Genomic DNA, 18,327 nt, shown 5'->3' on the forward strand with positions numbered 1-18,327 from the left:
ATGTGCCAATCTTACCGTTGCCAGCAGGTGGCGCTATCATTATAATGGAATATTGGCCTTCAGATGTGTTCAGGCCAGGACTCTTATCAAACATGTGAAGTTTGCGGAAGATTGAACATTTTATGCTTGAGTTACAATAACTTCTCTTGCTGTGGCAAGATATCAAATTTTGTCATGACGCCATGGAAACGCCCTTTAACAAAAACTCAAGATCTCCAAAAGTTAACATTGCACAGGCCTTTAGATTAGACTGACCACAAAATATATGTTAATCTCAAAAAAATTATAGGAGTAGTTTGTCGCAGCGTAAAACATGTCACTTCCTGTTGCCAATAGGTGGCGCTATGACTATAACTGAATGTGGGCATGTAGATCTGTTAAGGGCAGAAGTTTTATCTAACATGTGAAGTTTGGGGCAGATTGGACATTGTATGTCTGAGTTACAGCAACTTCCTTTTTCATGGCGAAACATCGAAATTTGTCAGGCCACCATGGACACGCCCTTTAATGAAATCTAAAGATCTTCGCAATTTAACATCGCAAAGGGCTTAAGATTACACTGACCAGGTTTGGTGTTGATCTGACTAAATCTCTAGGAGGAGTTCGTTAATGTACAACCCCTGAAAATGGCAAAAACAACGCCAATTTTGCAGAGAAAATTCTAAATAACCGACTTCCTGTTGGGATTCGGATTTCGTACCAAGAGACTTTTTTGTAGGTATTGGTGCCTTACATATGTATACCGATTTTTGTACATGTACGTGAAACATAGCTCGAGGCGCACTCTGTTGAAAGTGTATAGGTGGCGCTATCGAGCCATTTTGCCACACCTGATGGAATTTTGGCCTTCAGATGTGTTCAGGCCAGGACTCTTATCACACATGTGCAGTTTGGGGAAGATCAGACATTTTATGCCTGAGTTATAACATCTTTTATTCCCATGGCGAGACATCGAACTTCGTGACGGCGCCATGGACACGCCTTTTAACGAAAACTCAAGATCTTCACAACTTAACATCGCACAGGCCTTTAGATTAGACTGACCACAAAAAATACATTGATGTCATAAAATTTCTAGGAGTAGTTCATCGCAGTGTAAAATATGTCACTTCCTGTTGCCAATAGGTGGCGCTATGACTATAACTGAATATGGGCATGTCAATCTGTTCAGGTCAGGAGTCTCATCAAACATGTGAAGCTTGGGGCAGATTGGTCATTGTATGTCTGAGTTATAGCAACTTCCTGTTTCATGGCGAATCATCGAAGTTCGCCAGGCCGCCACGGACACGCCCATTAACGAAAACTCAAAAGCTTCGCAATTTAACATCGCAAAGGCCTTCAGATTAGGCATACCAAATTTGGTGTTGATCTGAATGAATCTCTAGGAGGAGTTCGTTAAAATACAACGCATGGAAATGACAAAAATGACACAAAATTTGCTCATACTATTAGTAATAACCGACTTCCTGTTGGGTTTCGGATTTTGCTCCAAGAGACTTTTTTGTAGGTATTAGAGAGTTACATGAGTATACCGATTTTCATACATGTACATGAAACGTAGCTCGAGGCGCACACCGTTGAACGTGTATAGGTGGCGCTGTTGAGCCATTTTGCCACACCCACTTCTGAAACCCATATCAGACGTAAATTTTCGCCAGTTCTGAGGTGTGTGCAAAGTTTCATGACTTTTCGAGCATGTTTAGGCCCTCAAAAATGCGATTCATTTTGGAGAAGAAGAATAATAATAATAATAATAATAATAATAATAATAATTAAAGCTGCAAGCAGCGATGAACGGGCCCTCGCACCCGGGCTCACCGCCATCGTTTGGCTTTAGTAAAAAGGTGAACGGTGAGAAATATGCATTTAAAGTCTTAAAAATAAGTGGAATATGTCATTTATTTGTACCAGTCCTCCTGTTGCCAGCAGGTGGCGCTATCATTATAATGGAATATTGGCCTTCAGATGTGTTCAGGGCAGAATTCTTATCTAACATGTGAAGTTTGGGGGAGATCGAACATTTTATGCCTGAGTTACAACAACTTCTCTTGCTGTGACGAGACATCAAATTTTGTCATGGTGCCATGGACACGTCCTTTAACAAAAACTCAAGTTCTCCACAATTTAACATTGCACAGACCTTTAGATTAGACTGACCACAAAAAATACATTAATGTCAAAAGATTTCTAGGAGTAGTTTGTCGCAGTGTAAAACATGTGACTTCCTGTTGCCAGCAGGTGGCGCTATGACTATAACTGAATATGGGCATGTAGATCTGTTAAGTGCAGAAGTCTTATCTAACATGTGAAGTTTGGGGCAGATTGGACATTGTATGTCCGAGTTACAGCAACCTCCTTTTTCATGGCGAAACATCGAAATTTGCCAGGCCGCCATGGTCACGCCCTTTAACAAAACCTCAAGATCTTCGCAATTTAACATCGCAAAGGCCTTTAGATTTAACTTACCAAGTTTGGTGTTGATCTGAATAAATCTCTAGGAGGAGTTTGTTAAAGTACAACCCCTAAAAATGGCAAAAACAACGCCAATTTTGCAGAGAAAATTCTAAATAACCGACTTCCTGTTGGGATTCGGATTTTGTACCAAGAGACTTTTTTGTAGGTATTGGTGTGTTACATATGTATACCGATTTTTGTACATGTATGTGAAACATAGCTCGAGGCGCACTCTGTTGAAAGTGTATAGGTGGCGCTATTGAGCCATTTTGCCACACCTGATGGAATTTTGGCCTTCAGATGTGTTCAGGCCAGGACTCTTATCACACATGTGCAGTTTGGGGAAGATCGGACATTTTATGCCTGAGTTATAACATATTTTATTCCCATGGCGAGACATCGAACTTCGCGACGGCGCCATGGACACGCCTTTTAACGAAAACTCAAGATCTTCACAACTTAACATCGCACAGGCCTTTAGATTAGACTGACCACAAAAAATACATTGATGTCATAAAATTTCTAGGAGTAGTTCATCGCAGTGTAAAATATGTCACTTCCTGTTGCCAATAGGTGGCGCTATGACTATAACTGAATATGGGCATGTCAATCTGTTCAGGTCAGGAGTCTCATCAAACATGTGAAGTTTGGGGCAGACTGGTCATTGTATGTCTGAGTTATAGCAATTTCCTGTTTCATGGCGAGTCATCGAAATTCGCCAGGCCGCCACGGACACGCCCATTAACGAAAACTCAAAAGCTTCGCAATTTAACATCGCAAAGGCCTTCAGATTAGCCATACCAAATTTGGTGTTGATCTGAATGAATCTCTAGGAGGAGTTCGTTAAAATACAACGCATGGAAATGACAAAAATGACACAAAATTTGCTCATAATATTAGTAATAACCGACTTCCTGTTGGGTTTCGGATTTTGCTCCAAGAGACTTTTTTGTAGGTATTGGAGAGTTACATGAGTATACCGATTTTCATACATGTACATGAAACGTAGCTCGAGGCGCACACCGTTGAACGTGTATAGGTGGCGCTGTTGAGCCATTTTGCCACACCCACTTCTGAAACCCATATCAGACGTAAATTTTCGCCAGTTCTGAGGTGTGTGCAAAGTTTCATGACTTTTCGAGCATGTTTAGGCCCTCAAAAATCCGATTCATTTTGGAGAATAATAATAATAATAATAATAATAATAATAATAATAATAATAATAATAATAAACGGAGCAATTCCAAGAGGGTCCTCACACCATCGGTGCTCGGGCCCTAATTAAAGCTGCAAGCAGCGATGAACGGGCCCTCGCACCCGGGCTCACCGCCATCGTGTGGCTTTAGTAAAAAGGTGAACGTTGAGAAATATGCATTTAATGTCCTAAATATAAGTGGAATATATCGAAGTATATCCCATATATGTGCCAATCTTACCGTTGCCAGCAGGTGGCGCTATCATTATAATGGAATATTGGCCTTCAGATGTGTTCAGGCCAGGACTCTTATCAAACATGTGAAGTTTGGGGAAGATTGAACATTTTATGCTTGAGTTACAACAACTTCTCTTGCTGTGGCAAGACATCAAATTTTGTCACGGCGCCATGGAAACGCCCTTTAACAAAAACTCAAGATCTCCAAAAGTTAACATTGCACAGGCCTTTAGATTAGAATGACCACAAAATATATGTTAATCTCAAAAAAATTATAGGAGTAGTTTGTCGCAGCGTAAAACATGTCACTTCCTGTTGCCAATAGGTGGCGCTATGACTATAACTGAATGTGGGCATGTAGATCTGTTAAGGGCAGAAGTTTTATCTAACATGTGAAGTTTGGGGCAGATTGGACATTGTATGTCTGAGTTACAGCAACTTCCTTTTTCATGGCGAAACATCGAAATTTGTCAGGCCGCCATGGACACGCCCTTTAACGAAATCTAAAGATCTTCGCAATTTAACATCGCAAAGGGCTTAAGATTACACTGACCAGGTTTGGTGTTGATCTGAATAAATCTCTAGGAGGAGTTCGTTAAAGTACAACCCCTGAAAATGGCAAAAACAACGCCAATTTTGCAGAGAAAATTCTAAATAACCGACTTCCTGTTGGGATTCGGATTTCGTACCAAGAGACTTTTTTGTAGGTATTGGTGTGTTAAATGTGTATACCGATTTTTGTACATGTACGTGAAACATAGCTCGAGGCGCACTCTGTTGAAAGTGTATAGGTGGCGCTATCGAGCCATTTTGCCACACCTGATGGAATTTTGGCCTTCAGATGTGTTCAAGCCAGGACTCTTACCACACATGTGCAGTTTGGGGAAGATCGGACATTTTATGCCTGAGTTATAACATATTTTATTCCCATGGCAAGACATCAAACTTCGTGACGGCGCCATGGACACGCCTTTTAACAAAAACTCAAGATCTTCACAACTTAACATTGCACAGGCCTTTAGATTAGACTGACCACAAAAAATACATTGATGTCATAAAATTTCTAGGAGTAGTTCATCGCACTGTAAAATATGTCACTTCCTGTTGCCAATAGGTGGCGCTATGACTATAACTAAATATGGGCATGTCAATATGTTCAGGCCAGGAGTCTCATCAAACATGTGAAGTTTGGGGCAGATTGGTCATTGTATGTCTGAGTTATAGCAACTTCCTGTTTCATGGCGAATCATCAAAATTCGCCAGGCCGCCACGGACACGCCCATTAACGAAAACTCAAAAGCTTCGCAATTTAACATCGCAAAGGCCTTCAGATTAGGCATACCAAATTTGGTGTTGATCTGAATGAATCTCTAGGAGGAGTTCGTTAAAATACAACGCATGGAAATGACAAAAATGACACAAAATTTGCTCATAATATTAGAAATAACCGACTTCCTGTTGGGTTTCGGATTTTGCTCCAAGAGACTTTTTTGTAGGTATTGGAGAGTTACATGTGTATACCGATTTTCATACATGTACATGAAACGTAGCTCGAGGCGCACACAGTTGAACGTGTATAGGTGGCGCTGTTGAGCCATTTTGCCACACCCACTTCTGAAACCCATATCAGACGTAAATTTTCGCCAGTTCTGAGGTGTGTGCAAAGTTTCATGACTTTTCGAGCATGTTTAGGCCCTCAAAAATGCGATTCATTTTGGAGAAGAAGAATAATAATAATAATAATAATAATAATAATAATAATAATAATAAACGGAGCAATTCCAAGAGGGTCCTCACACCATCGGTGCTCGGGCCCTAATAATAATAATAATAATAAACGGAGCAATTCCAAGAGGGTCCTCACACCATCGGTGCTCGGGCCCTAAATATAGCTGCAAGCAGCGATGTCGGGCTCAAGCCATCAGTGCAACGCCACCCCGGTGGCATCGGGAAAACTGTGCCCAGCGGGCATAAGCATTTACAGTAACCCTCTGACAATCAAGTTTTAAGGAATGCGGCAGTTAAAGGGTTAATCCGACCAATCTAGACTTTGAAATCACATACACAGAACAATATATATAACTTTAGTAACACATTATTTTTATATTTATAAAAAAATGTATAAGGTGTGCATTATAGCTGACACCTATATGAACACATTACAATTGTTTTGTGACTGCAAGTCTTTCTTCTCAAATGCTATTGAGCTTCAAATTTGCATTTGAGCCCATGTGAAAAAGTAGCATAATTTACATATGACTTACAGTTTGTTGTAATAAATATCAAACATTCAAATTAATTGTGCATTATAGCTGTCACCTAGATGAACAATTACAGTTGTTTTTGTAAGTAATTCTCTTCAAATGCTACTGACGTTAGAAAAGTGTATAACAATATCACATGTAACTTTAGAGACCGTCCCTAAATTTGAGACTCTTGAATGTCCAATGTCAAGACAGCTTTATGCCTTTTTTTTTTTTCTTTAGTTTTCTTTTCTCTGTGTCGGATTGCTGATGTCCTATACCCAGGCATAGATGTCCATCCATCGATTACGAACGGATGGGAGAATGGCGCATGTTTTTTTTTTTTTTTTTTTTTGAGCAACTGGGATGGTGCCCCCTCTGGGAGTTGGTGCCCTACGAAGACTGCATACTCTGCATATAGGGAGTGGTGGTACTGTCTGGAAGATATATTCCTCAAACCATCGTACAAGAGGAGGTGATGCTAATCCTTGAAGAATCGCTCAAAAGCTATTTAAGTGTACAGTTTCCTTTTATTGCATCTTTAAATAAATATTTCTGAATTCTGAATCAAACTGGGTTGGGTTTATTTATTTATTTTATGAGACAACTGAGACTTTAATCTCCTTTGTAAAATATGTGCTTTTAATTAAACCAAGAACAATTTATTTATAGATGTATTACTGCTTAATAATGACTATTATTAAGGGAAAAGGCTTTATAATCATGAAATATTTACTAATGCTTAGCTAATGAGTGCAGTTATTATAAAGTGTTACCAATGCATTTACTAATGTTAACAAATTAGACATTATTTTACAGTGTTACCAAATCCTTAAATAATTTATTAGTGTTTTGTAATGATTTTAATTACCTATAAGCATTTGTGAAATAGTTTTGCTTGCATTGCAGCTTTATCTGTCAGTTGAAGAGTTTTACTGTTACATCCATGAGATTAATACATGTCATGTCACAGAATGTCATAGGTCAGTATCAAATGAGTTTGAAATTATTATTTGCAGCACAAATAAGGATTATTAGGATGTTTTTAAATCCCTAAAACTGTCAGAAAAGGATAAGGCCTAAGAGATTTCTTAACCTGTAATGAAAGGAAAAAAAACGCCACCATTAGCAACAACAAAAACAATAACAATTTAAAATACAGATTTTTTTTCCTGATTATTAAAGGGATGATTAGGTCTCTCTCTCTCTCTCTCTCTCTCTCTCTCTGCCAGACAGCCCCTCCCTACAATCCACACACACTGTCAATCACCAAAAATTCACAGTCACCAACCCCCACCCACCACCAGGATGGTCCTGTCCTTACCTTCCGGGGGGGGGGTCTGCTGCGCCCCTGCCTTCGTCTTCAGGCAGGAAATGCAGATTCGCTACCCTCGGATTACGAACCATGGACGGGGCCTTCCGCCAAAGAAATTTATATTTGTGCTCGCTGAGCTGTCAATAAATGTATGCTTCGTACATTCCTCTATCTCCCGAGTCTTTCTGGTAGAAATATAATGATATGCGTTCAACAAGGTAGCCCAATAACCCAAACGACGTAACAGGCAACGCCCCTGACACTCCCGAAGAAGAAAAAAACACCAACTTATATGTTTATGTTGGGCGACTCAGTCAGGCGCTCGCTCACTCAGTACGCGCTGAAGGCTCGTTGCAAAACGGCCAATGCGTTTAACAGACCAGAAAAAAGAAGATCCTCCAGTAACCAACAGGTCTGGTGTTTGGGTGCACTTTGGATTCCCTTTAAGCTATAATGGTGATGGCAAGAGAGTGGTGGATAAAAAAACAACGGTATGTCGCATCTGCAACATGACAGGGTACACCAGCGGGAATACAAAAAAAAAAAAAAAAAAAAAAACACCAGCGGGAATACTTGAAACATGTCAACTCATTTACGCTGACATCACCTTATTGTGTCAGTATCTGGGAAAAGACGAAAAAAAAGGAGAAACAAGCACGCAACAAACTATCCCTCCAGCATTTAGACACCGGTATTATAGCTTACAGGGAATCCAAAGTGCACCCACACCAGACCTGTTGGTTATTTTAGGATCTTATATTTCTGGTCTGTTAAATGCATTAGACATTTTGCAACGAGCCTTCAGCGCGTGCTGAGTGAGCGAGCGCCTTAGAGGCCGTTCACATATCGCGCCTAAAAACGCATGGAAAACGCTAAGCGCATCTTTCTCCTCCTTTCCAAAGCGCTCGGGCAGAAGCGCTCATGAGGCGTCTGTCTTTGCTAAGCAACAATGACGTGCTCTCTCCATGAGACGCGGAAATTTCAGCGAATGATAAATGGATTTGCAGCTCTAAAAATCGCTTGCAGTAGCTCTGCTACTAAATTTATTTCAAAATTGCAATCCATATACAACTGTGAACAGCTGTTCCTTCATCTTGGCTGAGTTTTCAACGTTGTTACGGGAAAGGATGAAGCTGATTGGTTAGTTCTTGTCACATGACCCGCGGTGCGCTTGCGGCATTCTGAAAAGTTGAGATGTTTTTACATTTTGCTGTATCTAAAACGTACCGAACCGAACCGAACCGTGACATCAGTGTATCGTATCGAACTGAACCGTGAATTTTGTGAACCGTTACACCCCTAATATATATTTATATATATAAAAATTCAAGTGTACAGTTTTCTTTTATTGCATCTTGAAATAAATATTTATGAGTTCTGTGTTTGTTTATTTTATTTATTTTATTTTTTATTTTACATTTTTTTAGGAAGATTACAGCCTTTAATCTCCTCAAAATAAATGTGCATATAAACCATGAACAATTTAATTATAGCTGTATTTATAAAATGCTTACTAAAATATTAATTTTGGGAGAAGGCTATATAAAGCATGAACTGACTATTTACTAATGCTTAGCTAAGAATTGCAGCTATTATGAAGTGTTACCAATGCATTTACTAATGTTAACAATTGAGACATTATTTTAAAGTGTTACCAAATCCTTAAATAATTTAAAAGTGTTTTGTTATGATTTCATTAACCTATAAGCATTTGTGAAATAGTTCTGCTTGCATTACAGCTTAGTCTTCATCTGTGAGCTGAACAGTTTTACTGTTACATCCTTGAGATTATGTAAATTCAAATAAATGTCATGTCACAGGGTGTCAGAGGTCAGTATCAAATGAGTTTGAAATTATTATTTGCAGCACAAATAAGGTTTTTTAGGATTTTTTTTAATCCCTGAAACTGTCAGAAAAGGATAAGGCCTAAGATATTTCTTAAGCTGTAATCAAAACAGCACAATTAACAACAACAACAAAAAAATAACAATTTAAAATACAGTTTTTTTTCTGGTGATTAAAGAGATGTTTAAGTCTCTCTCTCTCTCTCTCTCTCTCTCTGTCTGTCTGTCTGCCACTCAGCTCACACCCCTCCCCCACTCACACTCACACACACACACAGTCAGCACTCATACATTCCTCAAACAGAGTGACAGAGTGAGATCAGATGTCTGACAGTTTTTTAATTTTCTTTTAATCATACAGTGCTGTAAAGTCATGAAACTATGCATATTTCCTCAGAATCACTGGTTTTCTAAATGAAAAATGTTTTTTAAAGGTTTGGAAGCTGCAATTTAAAAATAGAAGACGATTAATGTTTCACTTTTTACTGTCATTTCAAAAAATCACCACGACAAAACCGTTCAAGCTAACCAAAATCTGTTCGCAATTTAAGTTCCTCGATGTTTTTTCTTCATGTAGACAAAGTTTTGTGTGTATAGTGTACTTCCCCTGTGAGGAGTATTCATTAATTTTACAACTGTAAAATCTCAAAAATACACATTCAAATCAAAATAGCCGACTTCCTGTTGATCGTAGCTTATGACTGTGAATTAGAAAGTTGTCCGTCTTGATAAGAACAATTTATGTACCAAGTTTGGTGTCTGTAGCTAAAACTAACCCCCCCACTTTTGACAAAAGGTGGCGCTATAGAGTGCCTCTTCCACGCCCTTTTCAAAGCTTTTGCCATGGTTTAGCTATCACTAATACTGATATCTGTTTCGAGTTTCATGTAAATCTGAGCTTGTTGTCTGCCTAAAAATCACCAGAACAGAACATTCAAGTTTGACACGTTGCCATGGCAACACTATATTAGATATCAATATCCCCACAACAGATTTTCTTCGGCCGTGTTTTGTCATTATTCTGATGAAGTTTGAAGCAAATCAAGTAAAAATAAGATGCTGAATTCAAAGCGTTTTGAAAATGATTCACTTCCTGCTGCCAGTTGGTGGCGCTATAACTTTGACTCCTAATAGTCACATATATACGATCGGTATCATACAACGAACAAACAAATTAAGTTTGATCAAATTCAGGAAATGTATGTGGATGTTATTAGACATTTCCTGTTTCTCATTTCTCGCCATAATTTCAACGCCTCGCCACGGGCAAACCGTTCGAGATATCAAAAATCTCTTCGCAATTTAGCATCCCCAATGTCTTGAGATCGTGTTCACCGAGTTTTGTGGTGAACGGGTGGAGTTCCTCAGAGGAGTATATCAAATTCCAGAGCATGTGTTTTTCATAAAACCCTAAATAGCCAACTTCCTGTTGGGCGGAGCTTATGACATGCAGTGTGAAAGTTGTTTGGTTTGATGAGTTATATATATGTACCAAGTTTCATATGTATACGTGCAAGTATGCATGATATATGGCCCTCAGTACTACAGGGGGCGCTGTAGAGCCCCTGTGCCACGCCCGTGTATCAGACTCTGCCCGGCCCTAATGGCCGCAGGTTCCAAGGTGTGTGCCAATTTTCAAGAGTTTTTGAGTATGTTAAGGACCCCAAAAGCCCCCGAAACCTTGGAAAAAAATTAGAAGAATAAAGAAAAAAAAAAAAAATAATAATAATCCTAAGGAAAACAATAGGGCTCTCGCCCTCCAGGCTTGAGCCCTAATTAAAGCTGCAAGCAGCGATGAACGGGCCCTCGCACCCGGGCTCACCGCCATCGTGTTGCTTTAGTAAAAAGGTGAACGTTGAGAAATATGCATTTAATGTCCTAAATATAAGTGGAATATATCAAAGTATATCCCATATATGTGCCAATCTTACCGTTGCCAGCAGGTGGCGCTATCATTATAATGGAATATTGGCCTTCAGATGTGTTCAGGCCAGGACTCTTATCGAACATGTGAAGTTTGGGGAAGATTGAACATTTTATGCTTGAGTTACAACAACTTCTCTTGCTGTGGCAAGACATCAAATTTTGTCATGGCGCCATGGAAACGGCCTTTAACAAAAACTCAAGATCTCCAAAAGTTAACATTGCACAGGCCTTTAGATTAGACTGACCACAAAATATATGTTAATCTCAAAAAAATTATAGGAGTAGTTTGTTGCAGCGTAAAACATGTCACTTCCTGTTGCCAATAGGTGGCGCTATGACTATAACTGAATGTGGGCATGTAGATCTGTTAAGGGCAGAAGTTTTATCTAACATGTGAAGTTTGGGGCAGATTGGACATTGTATGTCTGAGTTACAGCAACTTCCTTTTTCATGGCGAAACATCGAAATTTGTCAGGCCACCATGGACACGCCCTTTAACGAAATCTAAAGATCTTCGCAATTTAACATCGCAAAGGGCTTAAGATTACACTGACCAGGTTTGGTGTTGATCTGAATAAATCTCTAGGAGGAGTTCGTTAAAGTACAACCCCTGAAAATGGCAAAAACAATGCCAATATTGCAGAGAAAATTCTAAATAACCGACTTCCTGTTGGGATTTGGATTTCGTACCAAGAGACTTTTTTTTAGGTATTGGTGTGTTATATGTGTATACCGATTTTTGTACATGTACGTGAAACATAGCTCGAGGCGCACTCTGTTGAAAGTGTATAGGTGGCGCTATCGAGCCATTTTGCCACACCTGATGGAATTTTGGCCTTCAGATGTGTTCAGGCCAGGACTCTTATCACACATGTGAAGTTTGGGGAAGATCGGACATTTTATGCCTGAGTTATAACATCTTTTATTCCCATGGCGAGACATCGAACTTCGTGACGGCGCCATGGACACGCCTTTTAACGAAAACTCAAGATCTTCACAACTTAACATCGCACAGGGCTTTAGATTAGACTGACCACAAAAAATACATTGATGTCATAAAATTTCTAGGAGTAGTTCATCGCAGTGTAAAATATGTCACTTCCTGTTGCCAATAGGTGGCGCTATGACTATAACTGAATATGGGCATGTCAATCTGTTCAGGTCAGGAGTCTCATCAAACATGTGAAGTTTGGGGCAGATTGGTCATTGTATGTCTGAGTTATAGCAACTTCCTGTTTCATGGCGAATCATCGAAATTCGCCAAGCCGCCACGGACACGCCCATTAACGAAAACTCAAAAGCTTCGCAATTTAACATCGCAAAGGCCTTCAGATTAGGCATACCAAATTTGGTGTTGATCTGAATGAATCTCTAGGAGGAGTTCGTTAAAATACAACGCATGGAAATGACAAAAATGACACAAAATTTGCTCATAATATTAGTAATAACCGACTTCCTGTTGGGTTTCGGATTTTGCTCCAAGAGACTTTTTTGTAGGTATTGGAGAGTTACATGTGTATACCGATTTTCATACATGTACATGAAACGTAGCTCGAGGCGCACACCGTTGAACGTGTATAGGTGGCGCTGTTGAGCCATTTTGCCACACCCACTTCTGAAACCCATATCAGACGTAAATTTTCGCCAGTTCTGAGGTGTGTGCAAAGTTTCATGACTTTTCGAGCATGTTTAGGCCCTCAAAAATGCGATTCATTTTGGAGAAGAAGAATAATAATAATAATTAAAGCTGCAAGCAGCGATGAACGGGCCCTCGCACCCGGGCTCACCGCCATCGTGTTGCTCTAGTAAAAAGGTGAACGTTGAGAAATATGCATTTAATGTCCTAAATATAAGTGGAATATATCAAAGTATATCCCATATATGTGCCAATCTTACCGTTGCCAGCAGGTGGCGCTATCATTATAATGGAATATTGGCCTACAGATGTGTTCAGGCCAGGACTCTTATCAAACATGTGAAGTTTGGGGAAGATTGAACATTTTATGCTTGAGTTACAACAACTTCTCTTGCTGTGGCAAGACATCAAATTTTGTCATGGCGCCATGGAAACGCCCTTTAACAAAAACTCAAGATCTCCAAAAGTTAACATTGCACAGGCCTTTAGATTAGACTGACCAAAAAATATATGTTAATCTTAAAAAAATTATAGGAGTAGTTTGTCGCAGCGTAAAACATGTCACTTCCTGTTGCCAATAGGTGGCGCTATGACTATAACTGAAAGTGGGCATGTAGATCTGTTAAGGGCAGAAGTCTTATCTAACATGTGAAGTTTGGGGCAGACTGGACATTGTATGTCTGAGTTACAGCAACTTCCTTTTTCATGGCGAAACATCGAAATTTGTCAGGCCACCATGGACACGCCCTTTAACGAAATCTAAAGATCTTCGCAATTTAACATCGCAAAGGGCTTAAGATTACACTGACCAGGTTTGGTGTTGATCTGAATAAATCTCTAGGAGGAGTTCGTTAAAGTACAACCCCTGAAAATGTCAAAAACAACGCCAATTTTGCAGAGAAAATTCTAAAAAACCGACTTCCTGTTGGGATTCGGATTTCGTACCAAGAGACTTTTTTGTAGGTATTGGTGTGTTACATGTGTATACCGATGTTTGTACATGTACGTGAAACATAGCTCGAGGCGCACTCTGTTGAAAATGTATAGGTGGCGCTATCGAGCCATTTTGCCACACCTGATGGAATTTTGGCCTTCAGATGTGTTCAGGCCAGGACTCTTATCACACATGTGAAGTTTGGGGAAGATCGGACATTTTATGCCTGAGTTATAACATCTTTTATTCCCATGGCGAGACATCGAACTTCGTGACGGCGCCATGGACACGCCTTTTAACGAAAACTCAAGATCTTCAAAACTTAACATCGCACAGGCCTTTAGATTAGACTGACCACAAAAAATACATTGATGTCATAAAATTTCTAGGAGTAGTTCATCGCAGTGTAAAATATGTCACTTCCTGTTGCCAGTAGGTGGCGCTATGACTATAACTGAATATGGGCATGCCAATCTGTTCAGGTCAGGAGACTCATCAAACATGTGAAGTTTGGGGCAGATTGGTCATTGTATGTCTGAGTTATAGCAACTTCCTGTTTCATGGCGAATCATCAAAATTCGCCAGGTCGCCACGGACACGACCATTAACGAAAACTCAAAAGCTTCGCAATTTAACATCGCAAAGGCCTTTAGATTAGGCATACCAAACTTGGTGTTGATCTGAATAAGTCTCTAGGAGGAGTTCGTTAAAATACAACGCATGGAAATGGCAAAAATGACACAAAATTTGCTCATAATATTAAAAATAACCGACTTCCTGTTGGGTTTAGAATTTTGCTCTAAGAGACTTTTTTGTAGGTACTGGAGAGTTACACATGTGTACCGATTTTCATACATGTACGTGAAACATAGCTCGAGGCGCACACCGTTGAACGTGTATAGGTGGCGCTGTCGAGCCATTTTGCCACACCCACTTCTGAAACCCATATCAGATGTAAATTTTCGCCAGTTCTGAGGTGTGTGCAAAGTTTCATGACTTTTTGAGTATGTTTAGGCCCTCAAAAATGCGATTCATTTTGGAGAAGTATAATAATAATAATAATTAAAGCTGCAAGCAGCGATGAACGGGCCCTCGCACCCGGGCTCACCGGCAGCGAGTGGCTTTAGTTAATAGGTGAACGGTGAGAAATATGCGTTTAAACTCATAAATATAAGTAGAATATATCAATGTTTATTCCATATATGTGCCAATCTTCCTGTTGCCAGCAGGTGGCGCTATCATTATAATGGAATATTGGCCTTCAGATGTGTTCAGGGCAGGACTTTTATCGAACATGTGAGGTTTGGGGAGGATTGAACATTTTATGCCTGAGTTACAACAACTTCTCTTGCTGTGGCGAGACATCAAAATTTGTCATGGCTCCATGTACACGCCCTTTAACAAAAACTCAAGATCTCCACAAGTTAACATTGCACAGGCCTTTAGATTAGACTGAATACAAAAAATACTTTAATCTCAAAAAAATTCTAGGAGTAGTTTGTCGCAGCGTAAAACATGTCACTTCCTGTTGCCAGCAGGTGGCGCTATGACTATAACTGAAAATGGGCATGTAGATCTGTTAAGGGCAGAAGTCTTATCTAACATGTAAAGTTTGGGGCAGATTGGACATTGTATGTCTGAGTTACAGCAACGTCCATTTTCATGGCGAAACATCGAAATTTGGCAGGCCGCCATGGACACGCCCTTTAACGAAACCTCAAGATCTTCGCAATTTAACATCACAAAGGCCTTTAGATTACATTGAAGAAGTTTGGTGTTGATCTGAATAAATCTCTAGGAGGAGTTCGTTAAAGTACAACCCCTGAAAATGGCAAAAACAACACCAATTTTGAAGGGAAAATTCTAAATAACCGACTTCCTGTTGGGATCCGGATTTCGTACCAAGAGTCTTTTTTGTAGGTATTGGAGTGTTACATGTGTGTACCAATTTTTGTACATGTACGTGAAACATAGCTCGAGGCGCACTCTGTTGAAAGTGTATAGGTGGCGCTATCGAGCCATTTTGCCACACCTGATGGAATTTTGGCCTTCAGATGTGTTCAGGCCAGGACTCTTATCACACATGTGCAGTTTGGGGAAGATCAGACATTTTATGCCTGAGTTATAACATATTTTATTCCCATGGCGAGACATCGAACTTCGCGACGGCGCCATGGACACGCCTTTTAACGAAAACTCAAGATCTTCACAACTTAACATCGCACAGGCCTTTAGATTAGACTGACCACAAAAAATACATTGATGTCATAAAATTTCTAGGAGTAGTTCATCGCAGTGTAAAATATGTCACTTCCTGTTGCCAATAGGTGGCGCTATGACTATAACTGAATATGGGCATGTCAATCTGTTCAGGTCAGGAGTCTCATCAAACATGTGAAGTTTGGGGCAGACTGGTCATTGTATGTCTGAGTTATAGCAATTTCCTGTTTCATGGCGAGTCATCGAAATTCGCCAGGCCGCCACGGACACGCCCATTAACGAAAACTCAAAAGCTTCGCAATTTAACATCGCAAAGGCCTTCAGATTAGCCATACCAAATTTGGTGTTGATCTGAATGAATCTCTAGGAGGAGTTCGTTAAAATACAACGCATGGAAATGACAAAAATGACACAAAATTTGCTCATAATATTAGTAATAACCGACTTCCTGTTGGGTTTCGGATTTTGCTCCAAGAGACTTTTTTGTAGGTATTGGAGAGTTACATGAGTATACCGATTTTCATACATGTACATGAAACGTAGCTCGAGGCGCACACCGTTGAACGTGTATAGGTGGCGCTGTTGAGCCATTTTGCCACACCCACTTCTGAAACCCATATCAGACGTAAATTTTCGCCAGTTCTGAGGTGTGTGCAAAGTTTCATGACTTTTCGAGCATGTTTAGGCCCTCAAAAATCCGATTCATTTTGGAGAAGAAGAATAATAATAATAAATATAGCTGCAAGCAGCGATGGCGGGCTCAAGCCACCAATGCCATCGCCACCCCGGTGGCATCAGGTAAACTGTGCCCAGCGGGCACATGCATTCACAATATCCCTCTGGTAGTGAGGTTTTAAAGGATATGGCGGTTAAAGGGTTAAACCGAATCATCTAGACTTTAAAATCACATTCACAGAACAATATATATATATATATATATATATATATATATATATATATATATATATATATATATATATATATATATATATATATATTAGGGCCGGGACTTTAACGCGTTAATTGAGATTAATTAATTACACAAAAAATAACGCGTTAACTAAGATTAATTAATTACAGAAAAATAAATTCCCGCATTTTTAATAACTTATTTTTGCACCGCAGAATGTTTCTCACTGGATTTGTTTCGGCGGACCGATTATACTGAAGCACCAACCAGCGCTCGCTCCGCATATCAATACTGTCTATGATATCACTGCAGCACATCGAGCCTCAAGTATCACCTCAACGCAAAACATATAGCAGCTAGCGTGGACTTTACACTTTATGTTGAACTATATATTATTTTGTTGGTGCAACAGTTTATGTTGAACTCTTTATTGTTTTGGCCAAGGTTATTGAGAGTTGGACTTAGTATGTTATGGCCTCTGAAGCAACAGAGAGATGTTTTCTAATAGTCAGTGTTTCCAATGTTCTGAATGTAATTGACAGTATTGTGTTTTACTTAAAAAACTCTTTACAGAAGGTTCCAGCACCTATAAGCTTCCTGAATTTCTGAAATGTACTATTTCTAAATTGTTTCTAAATATGCTATTGCTACACTTCATGGCAAAAATTGCACTGGTCTGCTAGACTTGGTTGAACAAAAATAAACAATATTTTGTTGCTTAAGCTTATGTATTCAGTCATTATTCAATGGTATACTATAAATCCATGTGAAAAATAATTACTTCTCACTGTTCTCAGGTCAAATATTTATATGCGATTAAAATGCGATTAATTTCGATTAATTAATTACAAAGCCTCTAATTAATTAGATTAATTTTTTTAATCGAGTCCCGGCCCTAACATATAAATATATATATATATATATATATATATATATATATATATATATATATATATATATATATAGTAACACTTTACAATAAGATTTCATTTATAAACATTATGTTAACATGAACAATATTTATATAGCATTCATTCATGTCAGTTAATATTCCAAACTTAAACATTAAAACATTGTTTTATTGTGATTTTTTTCCAAGCACATTTTACCAATTCCAAACCATATCAATCTTAATAACTACCATTATTTTTTATTTAATCATTTATGAGTGCTATACAATAGTCCAGGAAAGCTGGAAGAGAAAAACTCCTTATATTCATGTGCAGAATTATTAGGCATGTTTTCTTTTACAGATGAAATGCGCTAAAAAAGAGTTTTAACTAAAAGGGCCCTATTTTAACGATCTGAAACGCAAGTGTCAAAGCGCGAAGCGCAAGTAACTTTGTGGGCGAGTCTCGGCGCTGTTGCTATTTTCCCGGCGGGATAAATGGCTCTTGCGCCCGGCGCAAATCT

At 39.1% G+C, this 18,327-nt stretch overlaps 1 protein-coding gene and 1 long non-coding RNA gene across 4 annotated transcripts in view; one reads left to right on the forward strand and one right to left on the reverse strand.

Moving 5' to 3' along the window:
* The window catches only part of LOC127950830 (protein APCDD1-like), a 112,398-nt gene that overhangs the window by 12,575 nt on the left and 81,496 nt on the right, over nucleotides 1-18,327 (reverse strand). The window lies entirely within an intron of this gene.
* LOC127950838 (uncharacterized) lies at nucleotides 1,900-16,841 on the forward strand. 3 transcript variants are annotated; one of them, XR_008152551.1, is made up of 3 exons: nucleotides 1,900-2,469; nucleotides 11,772-14,220; nucleotides 16,112-16,841. It is a non-coding gene; the product is annotated as an uncharacterized LOC127950838 (long non-coding RNA). The 3 variants fall into 3 exon arrangements; XR_008152550.1 differs by lacking the exon at nucleotides 1,900-2,469 and adding an exon at nucleotides 2,535-2,704 and having other exon boundaries at nucleotides 12,007-14,220; XR_008152549.1 differs by lacking the exon at nucleotides 1,900-2,469 and adding an exon at nucleotides 3,681-3,807 and having other exon boundaries at nucleotides 11,137-14,220.

The sequence above is a fragment of the Carassius gibelio genome, chromosome B2 (genome assembly GCF_023724105.1).
Source record: "Carassius gibelio isolate Cgi1373 ecotype wild population from Czech Republic chromosome B2, carGib1.2-hapl.c, whole genome shotgun sequence".
NCBI classification, from domain to species: Eukaryota; Metazoa; Chordata; class Actinopteri; order Cypriniformes; family Cyprinidae; genus Carassius; species Carassius gibelio.